The sequence below is a fragment of the Ahaetulla prasina genome, chromosome 1 (genome assembly GCF_028640845.1).
Source record: "Ahaetulla prasina isolate Xishuangbanna chromosome 1, ASM2864084v1, whole genome shotgun sequence".
NCBI lineage: Eukaryota > Metazoa > Chordata > Lepidosauria > Squamata > Colubridae > Ahaetulla > Ahaetulla prasina.
In genome coordinates, this window is record NC_080539.1 from 130,692,462 (window position 1) to 130,715,557 (window position 23,096).

Consider the following 23,096-nt stretch of genomic DNA (forward strand, 5'->3'; position numbering starts at 1 on the left):
CATACTGTACTTAAGTAGAAATGGGCAATACAAAAGAATCTAGATCTTTTGGACTTTGTAGCCAATGGTCATGGTTGAGGGGAATTATTGTCTAAAACACCAGTGTCAAACTCACCGCATCACATTGCTGTCACCTGATGTTTCACGACATTTTTCCCATTCACAGAGTGATGTGGGTGTCGCCTGCATGTGACGCATCCGGCCCGCAGGTTGCCAGTTTGACACCCCTGGTATAAAATATTTAAAGAGGACCAGATAATTTCCCACAGAATATAATATGTAAATATAGTTTATGTACTATGCAAATGCAGTATATATTCAGTTATTTCTTACTAATGGCAGCTGCTATATCCTGGCAATAACTTAAGAGGTGGTTTTTTTTTTTAATCTACTATATTCTGGTTTTTAAATCATTAGAAGAAAGACTTCAGGGTAGTTCAGGGGATGGAACAAGTGACATCTTACATACCACTTACTTTGATGGTCCAATAATTACAAATTAGATATATAATTTATATTTTTTTTACAGTTTATTGAAAATTCTAATGGGTTAATTAGGAGAAGGGAATGGCTGCTTTTATCCTTACTAGGAAGATAGTAATCAAAATATATTATCAGTTATACAGTGATCCAGAAATTCCAGTCACTTGACTACTTATCCCCAGAGTGCAACAAAACGTAGATGTAATGTTACAGTGTTGATATATGAAGAACGGTCTTCTAGATCAGAACAAAGAAAAGAGCCATTCTTGTCTAGTATTCTGTTTTTCCCAATGTTCATCCAAGGTGTCTTAGAAGCTCATAAGCAGAATGTGATTATCACAATACTGCTCCCAATAACAGTTGGCTTTTGAGTGGCACAAGTGTGGGAGCAACACACCCAGAGTTCGTTTCAATCTGCATGATGTTCAGAATCTCCAGATTTGTAACCTTTATATTCTTTACCATCGTGCCATGATCAGATCAACTAGCTGTATTAAAAGTAAATTGTTTACACGCACTTCAAGTTATGAGATATTAAAAGCCATGGAATAATCTTTACAATAAAGCAATAATGTTGATGTACAGAATTTTACTCAATGAGCTGTTTGTCTCTTTAGGAATTTGAATCTGAGTTTATTGTGGCTAAAGTTCAGCATTTTATTTATTTATAGTAACTTCATGTTTTATTTCTCAGTATTGTAAACATGTAATATACCTGTGTTGCTTTTGATTATTTGCCATTTTTGTTCATAAATACATTGCAGTATGGTCGTTATTTCAACTGAAACGTTATAACCCATGTGTGATCATGGTATATTTCTCTAGTATCCAAAAAGTCGTAATTTATTAAATTTTCTAGCTCAACAATTATTCATACTGATATATGTTTTCCTGTGAAGTGTTTCACATTATTTGAAAATCGCAGTTTTTGACTGTCTTTAGGCAGGTTGCATAAATGGGTAAAACAGATTTTAAAACAAATTCCTAACCTTGGAGATGGCTTTTTGTGTGTGACCCTAGCAAACAGGAAAATCTTGCCAAAAATGCTTCAAATACTTTCGAAGGCTGTTGGCTATCCCAGAGGAAAATCAGACACCACAGACTACTGTAGCACTGAAACCCTAAAGACCATTCCGTGGTTTTATAAAAATCAAAATAGCCTTGAATCGTTGATCTCACTTATCCAATATTTGATCCACAGGACCAACATTCTGGGAGCAGTGTCCATTAATTGGTCATTTGAAGGCTGCCTCTAATATTCCTAAAGTAAGGGGAAAGAATGTTCATGCCACCTTGGCAGAACTACAATGAGGCTGTAAAGTCATTATTTTTACATTTTTAAGGAGATCTTACAAATAATTCCATCCTTTAGAGCAGGGGTCTCCAACCTTGGCAACTTTAAGATTTGTGGACTTCAACTCCCAGAGTTCCTCAGCCAACTTTGCTTTGCTGGCTGAGGAACTCTGGGTGCTTTGCTGGCTAAGGAACTCTGGGAGTTGAAGTCCACAAGTCTAAAAGTTGCCATGGTTGGAGACCTCTGCTTTAGATTGATGCTCTGATTAATAATTCTGGACATCCAGGACATAAACTGTTTCAACTCCTACCCTCAAAACGATGCTATAGAGCACTGCATACCAGAACAACAAGAAACAAGAACAGTTTTTTCCCGAAGGCCATCACTCTGCTAAACAAATAATTCCCTCAACACTGTCAAACTATTTACTAAATCGGCACTACTATTATTTATTTATTTATTTATTTTTCAAATTTTTATACTGCCCATCTCCGAAGACTCGGGGCAGTGTACAGCAAATAGAACACAAATAATCAAAAAAATTTAAAATACAGTCTTAGTTAAAAATCTAATTCAATAGCTGTATATTAAAAGTATTAAGTAAAAAAAATACGAAATAAATTAAAACCCCTTTAAAAACCCACTAAAACCCCTCAATATTAAAATTAATCAATTAGGCCAGCCCCGCTTGATGAAAAAAGAAGGTTTTGAGCTCATGCTTAAAGGTCCGAAGATCAGGGAGAAGCCATAGTCCCACAGGCAGATCGTTCCACAGAGAACGCTCTTCCCCTGGGGGTCACCAGCCGACATTGGTTGGCCGACAGCATCCTAAGGAGGCCCTCCCTGTGAGAGCACACTGGACGCACTGGACGATGGGAGGTAGCTGGTGGCAGCAGGCGGTCCCGTAAGTATCCCGGTCCCATGCCATGGAGCGCTTTAAAGGTGATGACCAACACTTCTTCTCATCGTTCCCATCACCAATCTCTTTCCACTTATGACTGTATGACTGTAACTTTGTTGCTGGCAATCCTTATGATTTATATTGATATATTGACCATCATTTGTGTTGTAAATGTTGTACCTTGATGAACGTATCTTTTCTTTTATGTACACTGAGAGCATATGCACCAAGACAAATTCCTTGCGTGTCCAATCACACTTGGCCAATAAAAAATTCTATTCTATTCTATTCTATTCTATTCTATTCTATTCTATTCTATTCTATTCTATTCTATTCTATTCTATTCTAAAGTTCCTTAATTAGTTCTTTAAATAATTAAATAATAATTTAAATATGTTAAATAACTCCAGTACGTTCCTTAAATTTAGGACAAGTTCCTAGTCCTTAGATCTGCTCAGGCTTCATGCAAAATTACAACAGAAAGCAACAGGAGTGCAGTGAGGACTCAAGGGAGCCATTAAGATTGTGAAGTTTTTCTTCTCAGACTGTTAACCCTACTCCGATTTCCCACACTCTGATTTTTCCTGGTCTTTGTCAGACTCTGTTTTTCAAAGCTTGGTAGGCACTTCAACCTCTTGGTGGTCTCCTCAACCCCAAGCTGCCATTAGGCCTTGGCGTGAACATTGCCACTATTTGAGGAACCATCAGTCACTTAAATCTCTTTGCCGCTGATTATGTTGGAAAGATATAAACCTGGCCTCAGGCACAGGGTGACCCATTCCCACACATATTACGGGTTAGGTATTCAAGCACCATTAGAAGCCACTTTCTTGTGACTGCAGCTTTACAGTCAAGTTGGCAAAGCTGAAGCATTTTTGAGGCTAGACCTAGAGAATGTAGAGAAAAGAGCAATGACATGGAAAATGGCCAGGGAGGGGACTGAACAAAAGCTGGCAAATTGCTTTGGAAATTAAGAGGCTCCCATTCAAACCAGGAAAACTAAATGGCAAGCAGTGCCTGGGTGGTGAAACAGTCAGCAGGCTGGCAGGCTAGGATTATTATTAAACTATTCAGTGAAATCTGTATAAAATAATGCGTCTTATTCAGTTACTGCCCTGATTACCTCCTGGCACACTGGAAAGCCAAGGTACTGTCATATTTTATGGTGCTGTGTTTTATTATGTGGCCCTATCAGATCTGTTTTACAAATCCACAAGCTCCAATTCCCCATGTGTCAACATAGTCAGAAAGTTAAAGAACAGCTGCACCGGACTTGGGAGAGAGGGAAAGAAAGAAAGAAAGAAAGAAAGAAAGAAAGAAAGAAAGAAAGAAAGAAAGAAAGAAAGAAAGAAAGACGTTTGCTGTTCCTTAATTTTTTTTTACATTCTTCAAAGTCTTCAGAGTTACACAAAAGATAAGTAAGATTGGCAACCTTACTGGGTTGGGACACAATGGGAAGATGATTTAAACAAAAAGGTAGGTGTAATAAACTTTGAGTGTACAAGTTGAATCAACAAGTATTAAACCACATTTCTGTTCCCAAGTCAAAAAACAAAAAAGAAATTTCAGACTACAGCAGGGAAATTACCTGCAAATGGCGATTGCATTGTCAATTTGGGGACAAGAGAGAGAGAGAGAGAGAGAGAGAGAGGGAGGGGGAGAGAGAGAGAGAGAGAGAGAGAGAGATTCTCTAAATTAACATGTTTCTTGTGTGACTTCTTTGCGAGTAAATAGTTTGTGTTTGTTTCTAATACATACTGTGCCTTAACGTGGCATAGGACCGGGTTACTTACGGGACCGCCTGCGGCTACCGGCGACCTCCCATCGACCAGTGCGCTCCCATAGGGAAGTTCTCCTCAGGGTGCCATCGGCCAGTCAATGTCAGCTGGTGGCGCCCAGGGGGAGGGCCTTCTCTGTGGGGGCACCAACCCTCTGGAACAAGTTACCACCAGGTATCCGTCAACTCCCTGATCTTCGGACTTTTCGACGCGAGCTGAAAACATTTTTGTTTCACCGTGCAGGACTGGCCTAGTGGGGTTTTAATAAGGGGTTTTATTGGTTTTAAGTTCTTCAACCAACTCTAAATTTTCCTCTTAAACTGTTCTTAAAAATTGTACTAACTATCTTTACTTTGGCTGCAAACCGCCCTGAGTTCTTTGGGAGAAGGGCAGTATAGAAATTGAAACAATAAATAAATAAACAAACAAACAAACTATCCATACATTTTCATACAAAGCTATTTGCAGTTTCGTAACTGGCTTTTCCTCATTCACACAGGTATTCTTTATCACAACTTTCATATGCTCACCTTGTTAGACAGCTTCAGTATTTTCACTTCTCAGGCTAACTTTTAGCCTAGAGAAGAAGAAGGGAAAAAAAGAAGGAAAATAACCCTAACTCTTCCTTTAGTTTCTTATTATTCCAGCAGCTTGGTCAAATTTTACTCACTGATTCCATATCTTTCCTTTCCAAAGGTAACTCCCTTTTCCATCAGCCAATCAGTTCTGCAAAACTCTCTTTCTGATCCTGCTTCCTGCTGTTGGAGCTCAGCTGCCTTCAACTTTGTCTGGATTCCCAAAGCATCAACAGAACATCAGCCGCCTTCTCCTTAATCCAGCAGTTCTCAAATGGTGGGCATCTCTGGAGATCCACGAACTGGACCACAATCTGCCCAAGTTCACCATCATTCAACCACTGGATTTGTGACTGAAAATTGGATCATTGCAGTACTGCAATGAAATAGTACTGCAAGTAGGAATGTGAACACTAAAGTTTTTTGTTTTTTTTTAAAGGACAGTAGGGAACAGGTCTACCAACTATGAATCCAAATATGGTAAAACTGTGATCTCACAAAAATTACTTTAAAAAATGCAAATAAGGATTGTAGTTGTGAATATATAAACATGGGGTGGTGTTATTAGATTTATTATTATTTATTAGAAGAGCCATGGTGGCGTAGTGGTTAGAATGCAGTATTACAGGCTTGCCCACACATCAGGAGTTCAGTCCTGATCAGTTCAAGGTTGACTCAGCATTCCATTCTTCCAAGGTTGGTAAAATGAGGACCCAGGTTCTTGGAGGCAATATGCTGACTCTGTAAATTGCTTAGAGAGGACTGTAAGGCACTATGAAGCAGTATATAAGTCTAAGTGCTATTGCTATTGCTATTAGGCTGGAGATCCAGTTGCCTTTAGCAATTTAAGATTCAGAGATTTTTATTCACAAACATTCTTAATCCAACTTGTTCTTAGATTTGCTATTTTGTCAAAGGTACATATTCAGTTGGGTTATCACCATGTTTCTAAAATGTTTATTTAGTTGTACATGACGAGAGAAAGTTTGAAAAAATGTCTTAAACTGGATTTGGGTTTTTTTGCAATATCATTCCATTCTAATCAACTAGGTAAATAATGTGATACCTAGTAACTATGAATAGTAATGAACACAGCTATCACAAATTTGTTTTCTTGGTAGAATAGCCAATTTTGCAAATTCCCATAATGTACTATCATTTTGGAGTGCTCCAGAAAGTAATATTTCTTATCTGATCATAGCTTGGAAACACAATTCAATAGTATGCATGGGAGAAAAACTTCCCCTAAATCCTTTTTGCCAGAAGTACAATGAGAACTTGCAAATATAAAATGCTTTAAATAAGAGAGTTTTTATTTCCGACATGGATTTTATAGGGTAGCCTTCCTTAATAATGTTTCTCTCCCAATATAATTTTTTTTTATTTGAATTTATATCCCGCCCTTCTCCGAAGACTCAGGGCGGCTTACATTGTGTAAGGCAATAGTCCATTCTATATATAGTAGATACAATACAATATAATGGACTAGGGTTCCCATTGTTCTTGCTTATACTTGCTGGGGATAATGAGAATTTCAGCCTAACATATGTGGAGAGCCTCCAGTCAGCCAAGGTGATCAAGTCATTGTTTTCCCCACATCTCAACTAGTATTAATTAGTTCTTGATACCATCTGGTATAAAGGATAGAAAAGCCTGAAGGGTGCTAAAGATGGATTTTGACAATGTTGAATAAGAGAAAACTCAGTAGGTGGGGAAATATTAGTGACAATTTTAAAAAGGCCATGGTTCATGAAAATACCAGCTAAATTTAACCCTGTTGATTAGGAAAAAGAAATATCTGTTTGTAAAGGTGGTGTTTTTTTAATGCTGGGGCATTATGCTGAGTCACACAGATAGTTCAGTGAAGCGCTAATGCTATATCTATATACGGAGATGAGCTGTTGCCAGTTCGCACCAGTTCAGGCGAACCGATAGTTAAGATTCTGCACAGTTCAGCAAACTGGCAAATCCCACCTCTGTCTGGTCCCACCCCCGCTCGTTTTTCAGTCTGTTTTCTGGGCCATTTTCTGGCCTATTTTGGGGGCATTTTTCAGCCCATTTTGGGCCGTTTGGGTGGCCAAAAACAGCCCCCAAAATGGTGAAAAAATGACCAAAAAACAGGCTGAAAATCAGGTGGGGGCGGGGCCAGCCAGTGGTGGGATTAGCCCCAACCAGCTGAATCCTACCTGTGCCTTTGAGGTGAGTGGCTGGGAGGTGGGGCTGGGTGTGATGAGTGACCTCACCCACCCCAGTCACATGACCAACTGGCCACATCTATCCAGCCAGAGAACTGGTTATTAAATTATTCAAGTCCCACCACTGTCTCTATATCTATATCTATATCTATATCTACATCTATATATAATCTACATGTCTATCTACTTACCTATCTACCTATCTCTAACTCTAATTCTATCTCTATCTCTATTATATATATATATCTTATATCTATCTATCTATCTATCTATCTATCTATCTATCTATCTATCATTCATATAGATGGATGGATGGATGGATAGATAGATAGATAGATAGATAGATAGATAGATAGATAGATAGATAGATAGATAGATAGATAGATAGATAGATAGATAGATAGATAACTATTCTATTCTGAAACTATTCAGCTTCACTGAACTATCTATATATATAGTATATATATTATAATCCAGGGAGACATTAAGTGATTGATCACCAAGCAATTTTTAAAGCAACTCATGAGTTATGTAGTATGTAGTTTCACCTGATGAGTGGTTGATCCTACCTGTCTTGTAAGAGGTTGCATTGACCTATTATGTAAAAGACAACATGTTTTTTCTGACTTAGCATGGAATTCTCTTCTGCAGTTTGTGTTGTGTCAGCCTAGTCAGGTATGGTATGGTATTTTCAACAAACCATAGCTAAAAATACTAACTTAACATGGTTTGTAAACATAGTTCAATTGCTAGTCTATCATCTCTAACAGATATCTGGAAGTGTCTCAGGAGAATCAGGCTGGATATAGTACATGGAGTTTTGCAAATAATTGTGTCATTTATTGGGATTTAATTGGGGCAGAGAGTTAGAGAACTTTCTGCATATTTAGATCACTTCAGATTCAAATGCAAATACAGATGCAGTGACCTTTTTCTCTTGTTTTAATAGGGAACAGCATTTTCTTGACACTGGCTGTCCATAACTGAATGCAGCTGAGGTCAGGAAGTGCTGATTTACTTGAAATATTCTTCTTCTCATTTAATAAGCTAAGCAAATAATAAAAGATGAAATACAGGGGAGAAGGAGACAGAGAAATATGGACTGTTTCCTTTTCCCTAATTTTAAAAATGGTTTTGCTGAAAGTGGGATGAATTTGAAGTGTGTTTTCAGCTATCACGTCTGCAATTTGTGCTTGTGAAGAAAAAATAAAACTTCGATCTTGGTTTTGTTGATCAGAAAGATTAGGTGTTATAGAAATGGCTCGTTAAATATTAATGTGTGAAAGCAAAAAGTTGAGGTTGGAATGTGTTTATCTTGTACTGTGCTAGGAAGAGTTGGAAGTCAATGCCCCCTTTCCTTTCTTTTTCTCTTCCCCCTTGTATCTCACACCCTCTTTCCCCCATTCCTTTTCCTTCCCATAATTTCCTATTTTATTTTCTTCTTTATATAATAAAAATGAAAATGAAAAAAAGTGTGTTTTTAACTGTATTCTTAAGCTTCCCAGGAGTTTAATAACAAGCCTCCAAGTACCAGCGCTATCATGCTACCACTGAGAACCAAAGGCTATCTCTGGATTGTAAAACAAAAAGCAAAGAAATTATGGGTTGAAATCCATACAATGATGCAAAAGATATTGCTGATTAACATTAAGATGAAACCAGAATTGTTTACATTGGGTTCCATGGACATTGAACTAGTAAATATGGGAAATGAATATGTATACAGTAAGTGTGGCAAAATTACCGTATGTAGAAAGAAGGAAGAATAATGAAATAGCCACAGTGGAAGTTTAGATTTTAAACTTGACGGAGCTTGCAGAAATGATCAAAGTGACCAGTTTTATCAGGGGGAAAAATCCAATAACCTTTTTAAAAGAGTAACAACCATATATGAACTTCTTGTTGAAAGAAATTAATGATATATAGATTTGGGAACTAAAATTGGATAACCATTTGTCTAAAGTGGTGTAGGGTTTCCTGCCTAAACAGAGGGTTGGACTAGAAGACCTCCAAGGTCCCCTAAAAAGGGTTAAAGGAGAAGGGGAAGGGAAATACAAAGTAAGAAAAAATGGAGGTGAAATGGAGTAAGATGGCAATTATTCAATAGAAAAAAAGGAGTAGAAGTCATAATTCTATCTTTTCTTCCTTTTTTCTTTTTTCTTATTTTTACTTCTACTTTCTTTTGATCCTTCATATTGTATTGTTTGTAAATTATAATAAAGATAGACTAGAGAGATAGAGATGGTAGAACCAAAGGCTATGTGTTCAAATTAGAAAGATGTTATGGTTATATATTTTCCAGGGGTGAAATCCATCAGGTTCTGACAGGTTCTGGAGAACTGGTAGCGGAAATTTTGAGTAACTCAGAGAACTGGCAAATACCACCTCTGGTTGGCCCCAGAGTGGGGTGGGAATGGAGATTTTGCAGTATCCTTCCCCCAGGAGTGGGGAGGGAATGGGGATTTTGCAGTATCCTTCCCCTGAAGTAATGTGGGAATGGAGATTTTGCAGTATCCTTCCCCTGCCATGCCCACCAAGCCACACCATGCCCACCAAACCACACCCACAGAACCAGTAGTAAAAAAAATGGATTTCACCACGGATATTTTCCAAACCTCATTCAGATTTATGCAAAACATGCAAAAGCCATTATTCTCTGCCATTCTGTGGTAGTAAGTGCCAATATGGCCTGTAAGTTTTATTTCTGAATCAACATGCTAGAACAGTATTGCAATGATCTGATTTTAAATTGAAACAAATAGAAGTCATTTAGCTTCTACAAATTCGAAAGCTCTCTTTCCTTACCTATTGCTCCCAGATCCAAACATTATTCTAGATAGCTGCAATACAATAAAACAGAATAAAAACACTACATGCCTTTTTAACCAATAAGGTTTCTCTTGCATTCCTAAAAATCATTGCCGTTTTATAACTACCATGTACATCTATCTTTGCAAAGTATATCTTTGTTTCCATTCCATGTCAACCACCATGAACTCACAACACAAAAGACAACAAAAATATTATTTTATACCGTAGCTTATCTTTACAATCAGATTTCTTCCCTTTGTTCATCACTGCCTTTTTAAAATACAAGATGGGAAATGTATCATGGGCCTTTTCCTATTTGCCCATCCATCACATTTCAGCTCTTTGCAGATATTTTGGAGCTCAGGGCAGGTACCCCAAAATGGATTTTTTTTCCCAGTTTTGATGGGACCTTCACTGGGGAACTCACTGCCTTCTGAGATGTTTTAAAATATAAGTGGAGAAGACAATAAAGTGGTGAAACTATGCAGCAAACAAGTAAATATGCTCACCATAAAAATACTAGACAATGGTTTTCAATATTTTACGGGGCCTTCTATGTGCATAAAGCATTTTTTCAAACTCTCTGTTTAATGTGTCCTCTTGCCTCTAGGTCTGCTTTTATTTATCTATTAAATGTACGCACCATCCATGTTCAAGTGACCCTGAGTGATTTACAAATACAGCCATAAAATCTTATAAAAGAGACACCATTAAAATTATAATATAGAGTGAAGAACAGAATAAAAACAGAGTTTAAGGAGTGAGTTAAAGAGCCACTACGAGGGTTGCATGCCACTCTTTGATTCCCACGCCAATTAGCAAAGCCAGGTCTTCACACTCTTCCAGAAGGACAGAAGAGCGAGGGCCAATCTCGCTCGCACTGAGGACAAGACCTAGAGCAGTGGCAGAGAAGGCTCTTTTCCTAGACCCCCATCTTGAAATTCCTTAACCAATAGGATCCATAACATATCCTCCCAATCTCACCAGTGGGAATGGTCAATATAATTCTCAGCAAGAGTGAGTATGATTACTTCTCAGTAAGGTATGAAACAATCTTCATTTGTTCATTTCTTCACCAAGAGCCATGGTGGCACAGTGGTTAAAATGGCCCCCATCAACAGGGCCAGCAATGGGCCTTTTAGTCGGGCATTTGGGAGGGGCCCCCATTCCTTCCCAAGTGAACAAAAGGTTGTTTCCCCAACCCCCCCCCCCCGGCGCCCTCAGCTAGAGCTCAGCTAATGCCACTGAAGATTTTTGTGAGTCTCAAGCAGACCCAAAGCAAAAACAGGCTATTTTCCCAATAAGGACCTGCTTTTTGGGTTTGGTTTTCAAATTCAATTAAAATCTAAACAATATTGAAACGAAATGAAACTTTGCTATTTGCCTTGCAATATTTCACTCATGTGGAGGAATTTGAGGGAATGATACATGTTTTGTATCACAACCCCACCCCACTGCCCATCCCATAGATGTGGGTCTGCAAAAAAAAGCCATACGATATTCAGTACTTCAGGACCACCAAAATATATTTCTAGAACCATTTTGACCAACCTGGTCTCCCCTGGAGAGCTGAGACTACAAATCCCATAATTCCTAGCAAGCATTTTGGGCACTGCAGGGCTAACACATCAGGAGGAAATCAGGTCAGGAATGGCTGTTTGAGGACTGGTGTTAACCCTCTTCAGTGAGACCCTTATTAAATGCAATCTTGGAATGAGAGGTACTAAAAGCAAGGCAGGAATTGGCCTGAACAAAACTAGGAAGATAAGGAAGGGAAGCAGAAAGGATAACCTGAAATGAGTATCAAACAAGAAAACTGCAATGGTGTGTAATCGAACTGTAACCTAGACACTCTGATTCAATCCACTTAAAGTTTTTATTTATTAAAATGAAAGGAGTGTGTGTGTGTGTGTGTGTGTATGTGTGTGTAAAATGCACCTAAGGTGAGATCTACACCTACCCTACTTTTGTAGGGTCTGAAGACCTGGATTGCCAATTATCCTGGGGACCCAAATGCAGGGCACCATTCTAGGAGCCATGATGGCACAGTGGTTAGAATGCAGTATTTCAGGCAAACTCTGCCCACTGACAGGAGTTCAATCCTGAGTGGCTCAAGGTTGACTGAGCCTTCCATTTTTCCCAGGTTGGTAAAATGAAGACCCAGATTGTTGGGGGCAATATGCTGACATTGTAAGCCTCTCAGACAGATGAAAAAGCACTGTGGAGTGGTATATAAATCCAAGTGCTATTGCTATTTGTTAAGTTCGGGAAGTAACGAGGCTGGAGACCAGGGTAGTGACAACAGCTCTTTAATATAGGGTGAACCCAGCAACAGGCTGGGGCAAAAACCTCTCCTTTTATACAGTTCTGTTGGAGGCTTCGACCAATCAGCAACGTGCTGATTTCCCGCTCAAATATTTAAAGGCACAACTGTTAATACATAACACTCCTCCCCTCCCAGAAAACACTTGGTCTTATTTACATATTTATTCACATGTTATTTTTCGACGTAGTCACGCAAATAACCTGGGCGTCTCCTAGTTCTTTCTGACCTGCGCGGTTCAGTTCTGGGTGGTGTTTTGAGCTGGTCGGAGGGGCTGTTTTCTCCTCCCAGCTCTTTCTCTAGGCCATCGGGCTCTGGATTATTGGCCGACTCTTTTTCTTGGCCATCCGGCCTTGGATTAATTTTTGAATTTTCCTTGCTGTTTCCCTCGGGACCTGATGGCGTCGCTGGAACTCTGGGACCTCAGCTAAGTCTTGCGCCTCCCGGGTCATTGTCAGCTGTGGATTCAAAGTGGTATTGGTCATTACCTGTCTCTGTTGGTTTGGTTTGGTCAGTTATTCGTTTCCTTAACTGATCTATGTGGCGCCGCCACATTCGGTTGTCTGGTAGCTCTACCACGTCGATTTTGGCCCTGTTACTTTTGTTACTTGTCCGGCGACCCAACTCGGGCCGTCCCCATAGTTTCGGCCCACACCCGGTCGCCTATGCTCATTTCCTTGTTTTTTCTAGCTCCCCTTGTAACCCTCGGGTGTGTAATGGGGGTTCAAGCAGTCAAGTGGGCACGGAGTTTCGTCCATTAGCAATTCGGCTGGGCTTTTCCCAGTGGCTGTGCTTGGGGTTCTGTGCTGGACGGCTAGGAAAAGTCTATTTTGTTTGCCAGTCACCTGGCTTGAGCCTGGACAATGCCTCCTTAGCGCTCCGGACGGAACGCTCTGCAAGGCCATTCGGCGCAGGGTGGAAAGGTGCAGAGAGGGCATGTCGGATGCCTTCCTCTGCCAGGTACTCTTCAAACTGGGCTGCCGTGGTGGGGCCCATTGTCGGACACCAGGGTGTCCGGCAACCCGTGAGTTGCGAATAGGTGGCGCAGGGTTGCGATTACTGCTTCGGCTGTGGTGGACTTCATAAGTATGATCTCTAACCATTTGGAAAATCGTCCACCACCACTAGGAACGTTTGGCCGTGAAAGGGCCAGCAAAGTCAATGTGGATTCTTGACCAAGGCCCTTGGGGCTTTTCCCATTCTCTGACTGGGGCTGTTGGGGTAGCGGTCTGGACTCTTGGCAAGCTTGGCATTTCCCTACCCTCTCAGCAATCTCTGCGTCCATGAGTGGCCACCATACATAGCTTCTAGCTAACCCTTTCATCCTTACGATGCCTGGGTGACCCTCGTGGAGGAGGTCCAATACCTTGCCCCTTAACTTAACAGGAATTATTACACGATCACCCCATAACAGGCACCCCCCTTGAGCCGAGAGCTCATCACGTTTCTTAACAAATTCTTTGAACCGTTCGCCCGGCGCAGCGGGCCAACCTCTCTGTACCCAACCGAGTACAGTCCTTAACACAATGTCCCGGTATGATGCCCGAGCCACTTCCTTTGATGTGACTGGGCCAGAGTCCAACGAGTCAATAAGGAGGATGGGTGTCCCCGGAGTGGGGTCTTCGGTCGCCCCTGGCAGTGGGCATCGGCTCAATGCGTCTGCATGCCCCACTTCTTTCCCCGGTCGATGCTGCAGCTTGTATGAGTAAGCGGCTAAAAATATAGTCCATCGAGTCAAACGTGGCGAAAGTGCCACAGGCGTTGGCGTCGCCAGCCAGTAATCCCAGTAACGGTCTGTGGTCAGTCACGATTTCAAAATTCCGCCCAAAGACATACTCATGGAATTTTTGACCCCTGATACAATGGCTAATGCTTCTTTGTCTAATTGGCTGTAGTTCCTCTCTGGGAGGACATCGTTCTAGAGTAGAACGCTATAGGGGCTTCTGTGCCGTTTGAAGTCTATGGCTGAGTACAGCCCCACCCCATAAGGGGACGCATCGCAAACCAGCACTAGGGGTAGTGAGTCGTGATATTGGATGAGCAGGCTATCACTTGAGAGCAGGTTCTTTACTGCTTCAAAAGCCCTATTTTCTGACTTTCCCCAAGACCAAACAGTATTTTTCCCTAAGAGCCTATGCAGCGGTTCCGCAACGGTTGCTTTGTTCTTCAAAAAAACCGCGTAAAAATTAACCAATCCCAGGAATGCCTGCAGCTCTGCTTTGTTTTTGGGCGCTGGAGCCTTCCTAATTGCCTTAACTTTGCTCTCAGTAGGGTGAATTCCTTTCTTGTCTATCCGGTAGCCCAAGAAATCGACCGATTCGACCCCTATCTGACATTTATTTGTCTTGACCTTTAATCCGGCTGTCCGGAAAATGCTCAAGACCTTTCTTAACCGCTCCCCCAATTCCTCCATGTTTTCCCCTGAAATTAGGACATCATCGAAGTAAGGAACTACCCCTGGGAGCCCTTGCAGTAGTCGTTCCATCAGGTTTTGGAACAGCCCTGGTGCCACACTAACCCCAAATTGCAATCGGGTGCACTTGAATGCCCCCCTGTGCGTCACAATCGTTTGGGCTTCGGCTGTGCGGGCGTCTACTGGCAGTTGTTGGTAGGCTTGGGCCAAGTCTAACTTTGCAAAGACTTGCCTTGCCCCAAGGAGTGCAATAAATGTTGCACCACGGGAACCGGGTACGCTTTTCTGTAAGGCTTTGTTAAGCGTCGCCTTGTAGTCAGCGCAAATTCTAATTGACCCGTCCGATTTGATGGGGTGACGATTGGCGCCTCCCACTTTGCGTGATCGACTGGCACCAAAACCCCTGATTTATGAGCTTGTCCAGCTCCTTATCAATTTTGGTTTTAGGGCAAAGGACTCTCCTCGCCTTAAGCCTAATGGGGCTACCTGGGGTCTAAGTTGAAGGAAATAGGGGTCCCCTTGTACTTGCCCAGGCAGTCCTTGAAGACATCTTCGAACTCGTTAAAGAGAATGTCTTTCAAATTGCAGTCACTTCTGTAGATGCCAGTCACTCCCATGCCCAGGGCACGAAACCAGTCTAGTCCCAACAGACTGGGCAGAGTTCCTTCGACGATCGTGATGGGCAGGGTCTTTTTGTGAGGGCCGTACTCGACTCGGACGGAGGTGGTCCTCGAACAGGGATGCGATTCCCCTGGTAGTCGTGCACTCGTAGCCGCTGTGCTTGCAGATGGCGCTTCGCGACGGACGGCAGCGACTTCGCCAGGGTGTCCCAGGACATGATGGTGATCGCTGATCCCGTGTCTACTTCAAGCCTGCACCGTACTCCCTCGATCTTGGGCTTTGTGAAGATCTTCTCTTCCACTTTGGTTGAGGCGCGGCCTATAATGACAGTCGTTTGGTTAGACTTCGCGCCTTTCTTGTTTGAACCAATCGCGGGCCGCCTTTCCGGTTCCGCGTTTTGATTGGCCGATTTGAATTTTCGGCGGGAAGGTTGAGCCGCTCTGCAAACCTGAGCTAAGTGTCCTTTCTTCCCACACCGCCGGCATGTTGCGTCTTTAAACCTGCAGCGTTGGCGCTGATGCTGCCCTCCGCAGCTTCCGCACTCGTCACGGTCCTCAGTGTCGCGTTTCTCGGTCCGCAGACCCTTCCTCATCCTCGCCCTCACCTTCGGATTCGGACTGAATCTCCTCCTGGTGTACTGGCGTTGGCTTTGCGCTCGCCTTGGATTGAAGAGGCTTTTGCAGAGTCTCTGCTGCTTTAGTAGACATTTCGTGTGCTCTGGCCTCGTCCAGAGCGGTGGCTAGTGTCAGGTTGCTCCTGGCTAGCAGTCGTCGCCGTAGGCGGATGTCCTTGGCCCCTCGGATGAGTTGCTCGAGTAGCACTTCGTCTAAGTCTCGGTATCCGCAGTCCTTGGACGCTCTTCTTAAAGCGGCCATGTAGTCACCGATGGACTCGCCCTCCATCTGTCTACGTTCTCCGAATTCGAACCGCTGCACGTATTTGGACGGCGTCGGTGCGAAATGGTTTTTCAGCAAAGTCTGCAGAGTTGGCCACGATACCGATTGTATCGGCGTTGGCTCTGCCAGGGCTTCCGCAATCTCGATTACCTCCGGCCCGCAATGGCTTAGGAAGTAAGCCCGTTTGCGGTTATCAGGGATCCCCTGTAGTTCGTTGGCTTCTAGAAAGCTTTCGAAACGGGTCATATATGTTCCCCATTTCTCCTTGCCCGGGTTGTACGGTGCGGGTGGCGTGTTTGCCATTTCCGCGTTTCTGCCCTGAGTTTGCTGGGTTCGGGACTAGCGTGCTTCAGCTCGGTTCTGGTTCTCCTTAGCCTCGAAATCCCACCTTCGTCGCCAATGTTAAGTTCGGGAAGTAACGAGGCTGGAGACCAGGGTAGTGACAACAGCTCTTTAATATAGGGTGAACCCAGCAACAGGCTGGGGCAAAAACCTCTCCTTTTATACAGTTCTGTTGGAGGCTTCGACCAATCAGCAACGTGCTGATTTCCCGCTCAAATATTTAAAGGCACAACTGTTAATACATAACACTATTGCTATGCTGGAGGTGGCTATTGCGTTAAGAGAAAACCTACGTTTCCCCCATGTATTTCGTGTTCCCCTCTTTTAACTTTTTCATTTTTATTATCATTGTTATTTATTGTTTTATCATTTTAATGTGCACCAATTTTTAACGAGCATATACATCTAATAAATAAATAAATAAAAATAATTATTCGTTTTTATTAAATAACTGCATTTTAATTGAACACCTAGTGGGATATCACAAAATAAGATAGGCAATGTAAACATTTCAGTTTTCCCCACTATCAACTAATAGGGTAAAGACGATACTTCTGAACTGGGAGGGCTTCTTTTTGTATTTATTTACACCATTTTTGAAAAGTCCAAGTCCCAGAACTTCTCATCATATCCCTTCACAAGAAAATTGCTGCTATTGTTCTGGCATGAAATGCTAACATATTGATTCCTTTAGTAACCTTTTCCCGAAGCAATTCTCTCCTTTTATAAAGCATATTTTAGTGGAAACCCATTCATCTATATTATAATAATAATAATAATAATAATAATAATAATATTTTAATTTGTATACCGCCCTTCTCCCGAAGGACTCAGGGCGGTGAACAGGCAGATAAAATATAAATACACACAATAATTTAAAAACAACCCTTAAAAAACTAATTTAAATGCCCAAAACGTTAAAAAACATACTCCCCTATAAAATAACACAATTTTAAAAACCCATCCAATAAAAATAAAAATCAGGCTAGTCCAGCCATATGAAATAAATAAGTTTTAAGTTCGCGGCGAAAGGTCCTAAGGTCAGGTAATTGTCGAAGTCCGAGGGGAAGTTCGTTCCACAGGGTCGGAGCTCCCACAGTCGACACTGTTTGGCTGACGGCACCCTGAGGAGTCCCTCTCTGTGGGAGCGTACCGGACGATGGGAGATAGAAGCCGGCAGTAGGCGGTCCCGTAGATAGCCCGGTCCTAAGCCATGGAGCGCTTTAAAGGTGGTCACCAATACCTTGAAGCGCACCCGGAAAACAACAGGTAGCCAGTGCAGTCTGCGCAGGATAGGTGTTATGTGGGAGCTCCGAGACGCTCCCTCAATAACCCGCGCAGCCGCGTTCTGAACTAGCTGAAGTCTCCGGGTGCTCTTCAAGGGGAGCCCCATGTAGAGAGCATTGCAGTAGTCCAGGCGAGAGGTAACAAGGGCATGAGTGACTGTGCATAAGGCATCCCGGTCCAGGAAGGGCCGCAACTGGCGGATCAGGCGAACCTGATAAAATGCTCTCCTGGAGACGGTCGCCAAATGGTCTTCAAAGGACAACCGGCCATCCAGGAGCACGCCCAAGTTGCGTACCTTCTCCATCGGGGCCAATGATTCACCCCCGACAGACAGCCGCATCTGCAGCTGACTGTACCGAGGTGCCGGCATCCACAGCCACTCCGTCTTGGAGGGATTAAGTTTGAGCCTGTTCCTCCCCATCCAGACCCGTACGGCTTCCAGACACCGGGACAACACTTCGACAGCTTCACTGGGGTGGCCCGGGGTGGAAAAGTACAGCTGAGTGTCATCAGCGTACAGATGGTATCTCACCCCAAAGCCACTGATGATCTCACCCAGCGGCTTCATATAGATGTTGAACAGGAGGGGTGAGAGAATCGACCCCTGCGGCACCCCACACATGAGGCACCTTGGAGTCGATCTCTGCCCCCCTGTCAACACCGTCTGCGTCCGATCAGAGGTAGGAGGAGAACCACCGATAAACGGTGCCTCCACTCCCAACCCTCCAACCGGCGCAGCAGGATACCATGGTCGATGGTATCAAAAGCCGCTGAGAGGTCTAATAGGACCAGGGCAGAGGAATAACCCCTATCCCTGGCCCTCCAGAGATCATCCACCAGCGCGACCAAAGCTGTCTCCGTACTGTATCCGGGCCGGAAGCCGGACTGGAACGGGTCTAGATAGACAGCTTCATCCAGGTACTGGGGTAGCTGACATGCCACCACACTCTCTACAACCTTCGCCGTAGCAAGATTGAGACTGGCCGGTAGTTCCCTAAAACAGCTGGGTCCAGGCAAGTCTTGTTGAGGAGGGGTCTCACCACAGCCTCTTTCAAGGCCGCGGGAAAGACCCCCTCCCGCAGAGAAGCATTTGTAATCCCCTGGAGCCAGCCTCGTGTCACCTCCTGAGTAGCCAGTACTAACCAGGAGGGGCACGGATCCAGTAAACATGTGGTGGCGTTCAGCCTGCCCAGCAACCTGTCCATGTCCTCGGGAGTCACAGGATCAAAATCATCCCAAACCACCTCAACAAGACGGGCCTCGGAACCCTCGCCCGGATCTACCCAATTTTGATCCAATCCGTCCCGAAGCTGAACGATTTTGTCGATAGATAACGTTAAACTCCTCGGCACGCCCTTGTGGGGTCCTCCCGCCTCCTGTTGGAGGAGCGAGCGGGTCACCGAAACAGGGCGGCGGGCGGTTATCTGCCGGCGCAATGAGGGAGGAACGAGGAACGCCGCGCCCTCATTGCCACTAGGTAGGTCCTACTATAGGACCTAACTAGTGTCCGTCAGCCTCAGAGCGGCTGGATCTCCAGGCACTCTCTAGGCGTCTTCTCCGCGCTTCATCTCCCTCAGCTCCTCGGAGAACCAAGGAGCTGGTTGAGACCGACGCCGGGTCAGAGGTTTAAAGGCACGACACGGTCCAAAGCTCCAGCCGCGCCCGCTCCCAGGCCGCAACTAGCTCTTCAGTCGAGTCGTGGGACAGGTGTTCAGGAAACGGCCCAAGCTCCGTCAGGAACCTCTCCGGGTCCATCAGGCGCCTGGGACGGAACCAACGCATTGGTTCCGTCTCCCTGCGATGGTGGGTAGCGGTCAGAAAGTCTAGACGAAGGAGAAAATGATCTGACCATGACAAAGGTTCCACAACTAAATCATTTAAAACCAGATCATTAAACCACTGGCCAGAGATAAAAATCAGGTCTAGGGTACCTCCCCCGACGTGGGTAGGGCCTTCAATTAACTGAATCAGGTCCATGGCCGTCATGGAAGCCATGAACTCCTGAGCTGTTGAGGATGCTACGCCGGCTGATGGCAAATTGAAATCCCCCATGACCAGCAGTCTGGGGGTCTCAACTGCCAACCCAGCCAGCAACTCCAGCAGCTCAGGCAGGGCTGTAGTCACGCAGCAAGGAGCCAGGTACGTGATCAACAAGCCCACCTGAGTTCTACGACCCCACTTCACGAAGAGGGATTCACACCCAGCTATCTGAGGCACAGTGGTCTCCTCGGCTCCAGACTCTCCTTGATGATAACCGCCACCCTCCACCCCTACCCTGGGCCTCGGCTGATGGAATGCTCGGAAGCCTGGTGGGCACATCTCCACTAGGGGAACCCCCTTCGGTGCCCAACCAGGTCTCCATGCGCCCATAACGTCCGGTCCCTTCCTGAATAAGATCTGAAATCAGGGGGCCTTTATTAACCGCGGCCCTGGCATTACATAACATCAGCCGGAGGCCCAGGTCCCGATTATCCTGGCCACTCGGGTCACGGGAAATTTCTGGGGGGCCGGAGCACGCAATCGTCAGAACAGCGAGGGCGAGCCCCCGAAACCTGATGTGGCCCCCCCCTTCCGTCATATCTGCCTCTCCCACTTACCGTAGTAATAGCTCGACCCTGACAAACTGGAACGACACCCCTCGCCATAACCCCAGGACCTATTAAGTTACACAACACATGGTGGACCTAGCCCCTTCCTGACGGGCCCATCCACCCCAGAACCAAACCCGTCAGTTTCCTCCCCTTAAAATTCCCTTAAAACTCCCTGGTAAAAACGATTAAAACAATTCATTAAAATCCCTAAGCCTCCTAGATTTCGATGCCAACTCTCGGGTTCCAAAACCGTCCTCGAGATGTGCCTCGATAGTGTGGAGGCCAGACCTGCGAGAGAGGGAATCTCGCAGGGCAAGAAGGTCCGAGTTGAAAATCTTCGCATCAATAAAAATACAGTACAGTCAGCAGTCCATCCAAGCCGGTCAAGATGGCAAAATGTCATTGCAGCAAGACTAGACTTCCTGGCTGGCGAGATGGACCATGGACTTCCAGGATTCCGTGGGGCCGTTATTCTACCCCCAAACCCAAACGGCCCCACTTTCCCAGGTCCAGGTGACAAGCCATTCTCCTCCAAGTCAGTCCGTACGGCCTTGGTGTTACAGTCAATCTGGGCCTTGATGTCAGAAAAAGGGGGTCTAAAAGAGGGCCAGCCTCGCCTCAACTCCTCCCTCAGCGGGCCGAACCCTCCAGATGACACATCCGACCCCCTGCGCTACCACTCAGCGACCGATCTTCTCCTGTCTCCTCGTCTCTGGCAAATGATGGAGAAAAGTTCTCAAAAGTTCTCAAACGTTGATAGAAAGTCCTCGGTCCCTGGAAGTAGGGGAGGCCGTCCGCCGCCGCTGCCACCGCCGGCGGAGCCCGAGGGCCAGGCGCAACCCCCCCGGCCATCGCCCCAGCCATGCCCCACCGGAGGAAACGCCGGAGAGAAAACGCCAAGAGCCGGGGGGGGGAAGGACAGCCCCCCCCCGGCACCGATGAAAAAAGCCCCAGCCCCGGGGGGAAGGCCGCCGCCGCCGCCAGACCCGAAGGTCATACAGCGACCGCCACGGCCGCGGCCACCATCCCAAGCAGGCCAAGGGAGACACCGAGGGAGCCGCCGAGCCGCTGAGGGAGCCATAGAGGGAACCACAGAGCCCCCGCCGCGCCGCCTCCGAGCCACCACAGGGCCGCCGAGCCCACCGCCAAACGACCGCAGGCCCAGGCCGGCCGTGGGAGGCATCGAGGACGCCGCTAAAGCCGCCGGAGCCTCCGAGCCCACCAGCTGTTCCGAGGCTCCGGAGAGAGCCGCTGAGGGGGCCGCCAAGCAGCTGAGCCCCCCACCGAGCGGCCACTGCCCCAAGCCGGCCGTGGAGACGCCGCCCCAAACAGGCCGAGGAAGCCGCCGGAGGAAGCCGCCGGAGCCGAAGCCGAAGCCGAAGCCGAAGCCGGAGCCGAAGCCGAAGCCGCCGAGACCGCCGAGCCTATCAGCTGTTCCAAGGCTCCGGTCCTGGTCAGCCCCAGCCCAAACGCCGCTTCAGATGTTCTCCCGGCAGGGTCCGGGACCGAGAGGGCCCAAAAACAGCCCCTCTCGGTCCCAGACCCCCGGAAAGGCCACCAACCGCACCGCCGAAGATCTTATTAAAAAGGAATGGCAAAGATGTTCACAATTAAATATGAAAAAATCAGTTTTCAGCTTTTGCACAATCTAAATCGGTTTAGGAAACACCAGGGAACAGTGAACAAATGCAGCATATATATTTTTTTTCAGTTGAGAGAACATGGGTGTAGATTTGTGGAAGTAATCAGGAATTCTGCTGCGATCTTACAGTCTTTGGGGCAGTATCCCAGGAACCGCCAGATTTCTTGGATGTTCCTTTTTGCAGAGGTGTTTGAAAGGCAGAGCAAACTGTCTTTACTGTAATGTGCAATGCTGTAAATGCAGCTGCATTTGCCTAGTATTAAAAGAATGCTGGTGAAGAGTTGGAAGCTAAATAAAACCTGCTATTTATTAAAATTAGTTCTATGCTTCTTTTTGAACAAAAGAACAGAACTACACTTGCTGCTTGGACCGTTCCAGGCATGAGTGCTCACCACCTGAAAGATAAAATGAAGTGTGTTTTTATATATATATATAACCAAAGACTTACACACACACACACACACACACACACACACATATATGTAGGTCTTTGGTTATTCAGGTTTTCTCCCGCGTAAAATTGGAAGTGTCTTGGCGACGTTTCGACGAAGTCTCATTCGTCATCTTCAGGCTTCAGCTTCGTGCTTCTGGGAGCAATGTGTGATTGCAGCTGTTTCTTCCTTTTTAACTGCTAGTGGGGGTTTGAACTGATTGGGTGGGAGCTTGGCTGTGCTCTGATTGGGTGGGGTTTTTTTGTGCCCTGATTGGCTGGGGGTGTGTCCTGTTTGGGTGGGGGCTTGGTTGTGCTCAGATTAGTCTGAGTTGCAGGGGGATTTGAGCTGGTGAGCTGCACTGCTGCTGTTTGGCTTCGTGTTCGTGGTCGTGCTACATCTTTGTAGTGGGTGTCAGTCTGCTGCATGTATGGATTGGAGGGGTTTGAAATGGCTAATGTTGCAGCTGCGGTCTGGCTTCTGGTCCTTGGTCTTACTTCCTGATCAGTGTGG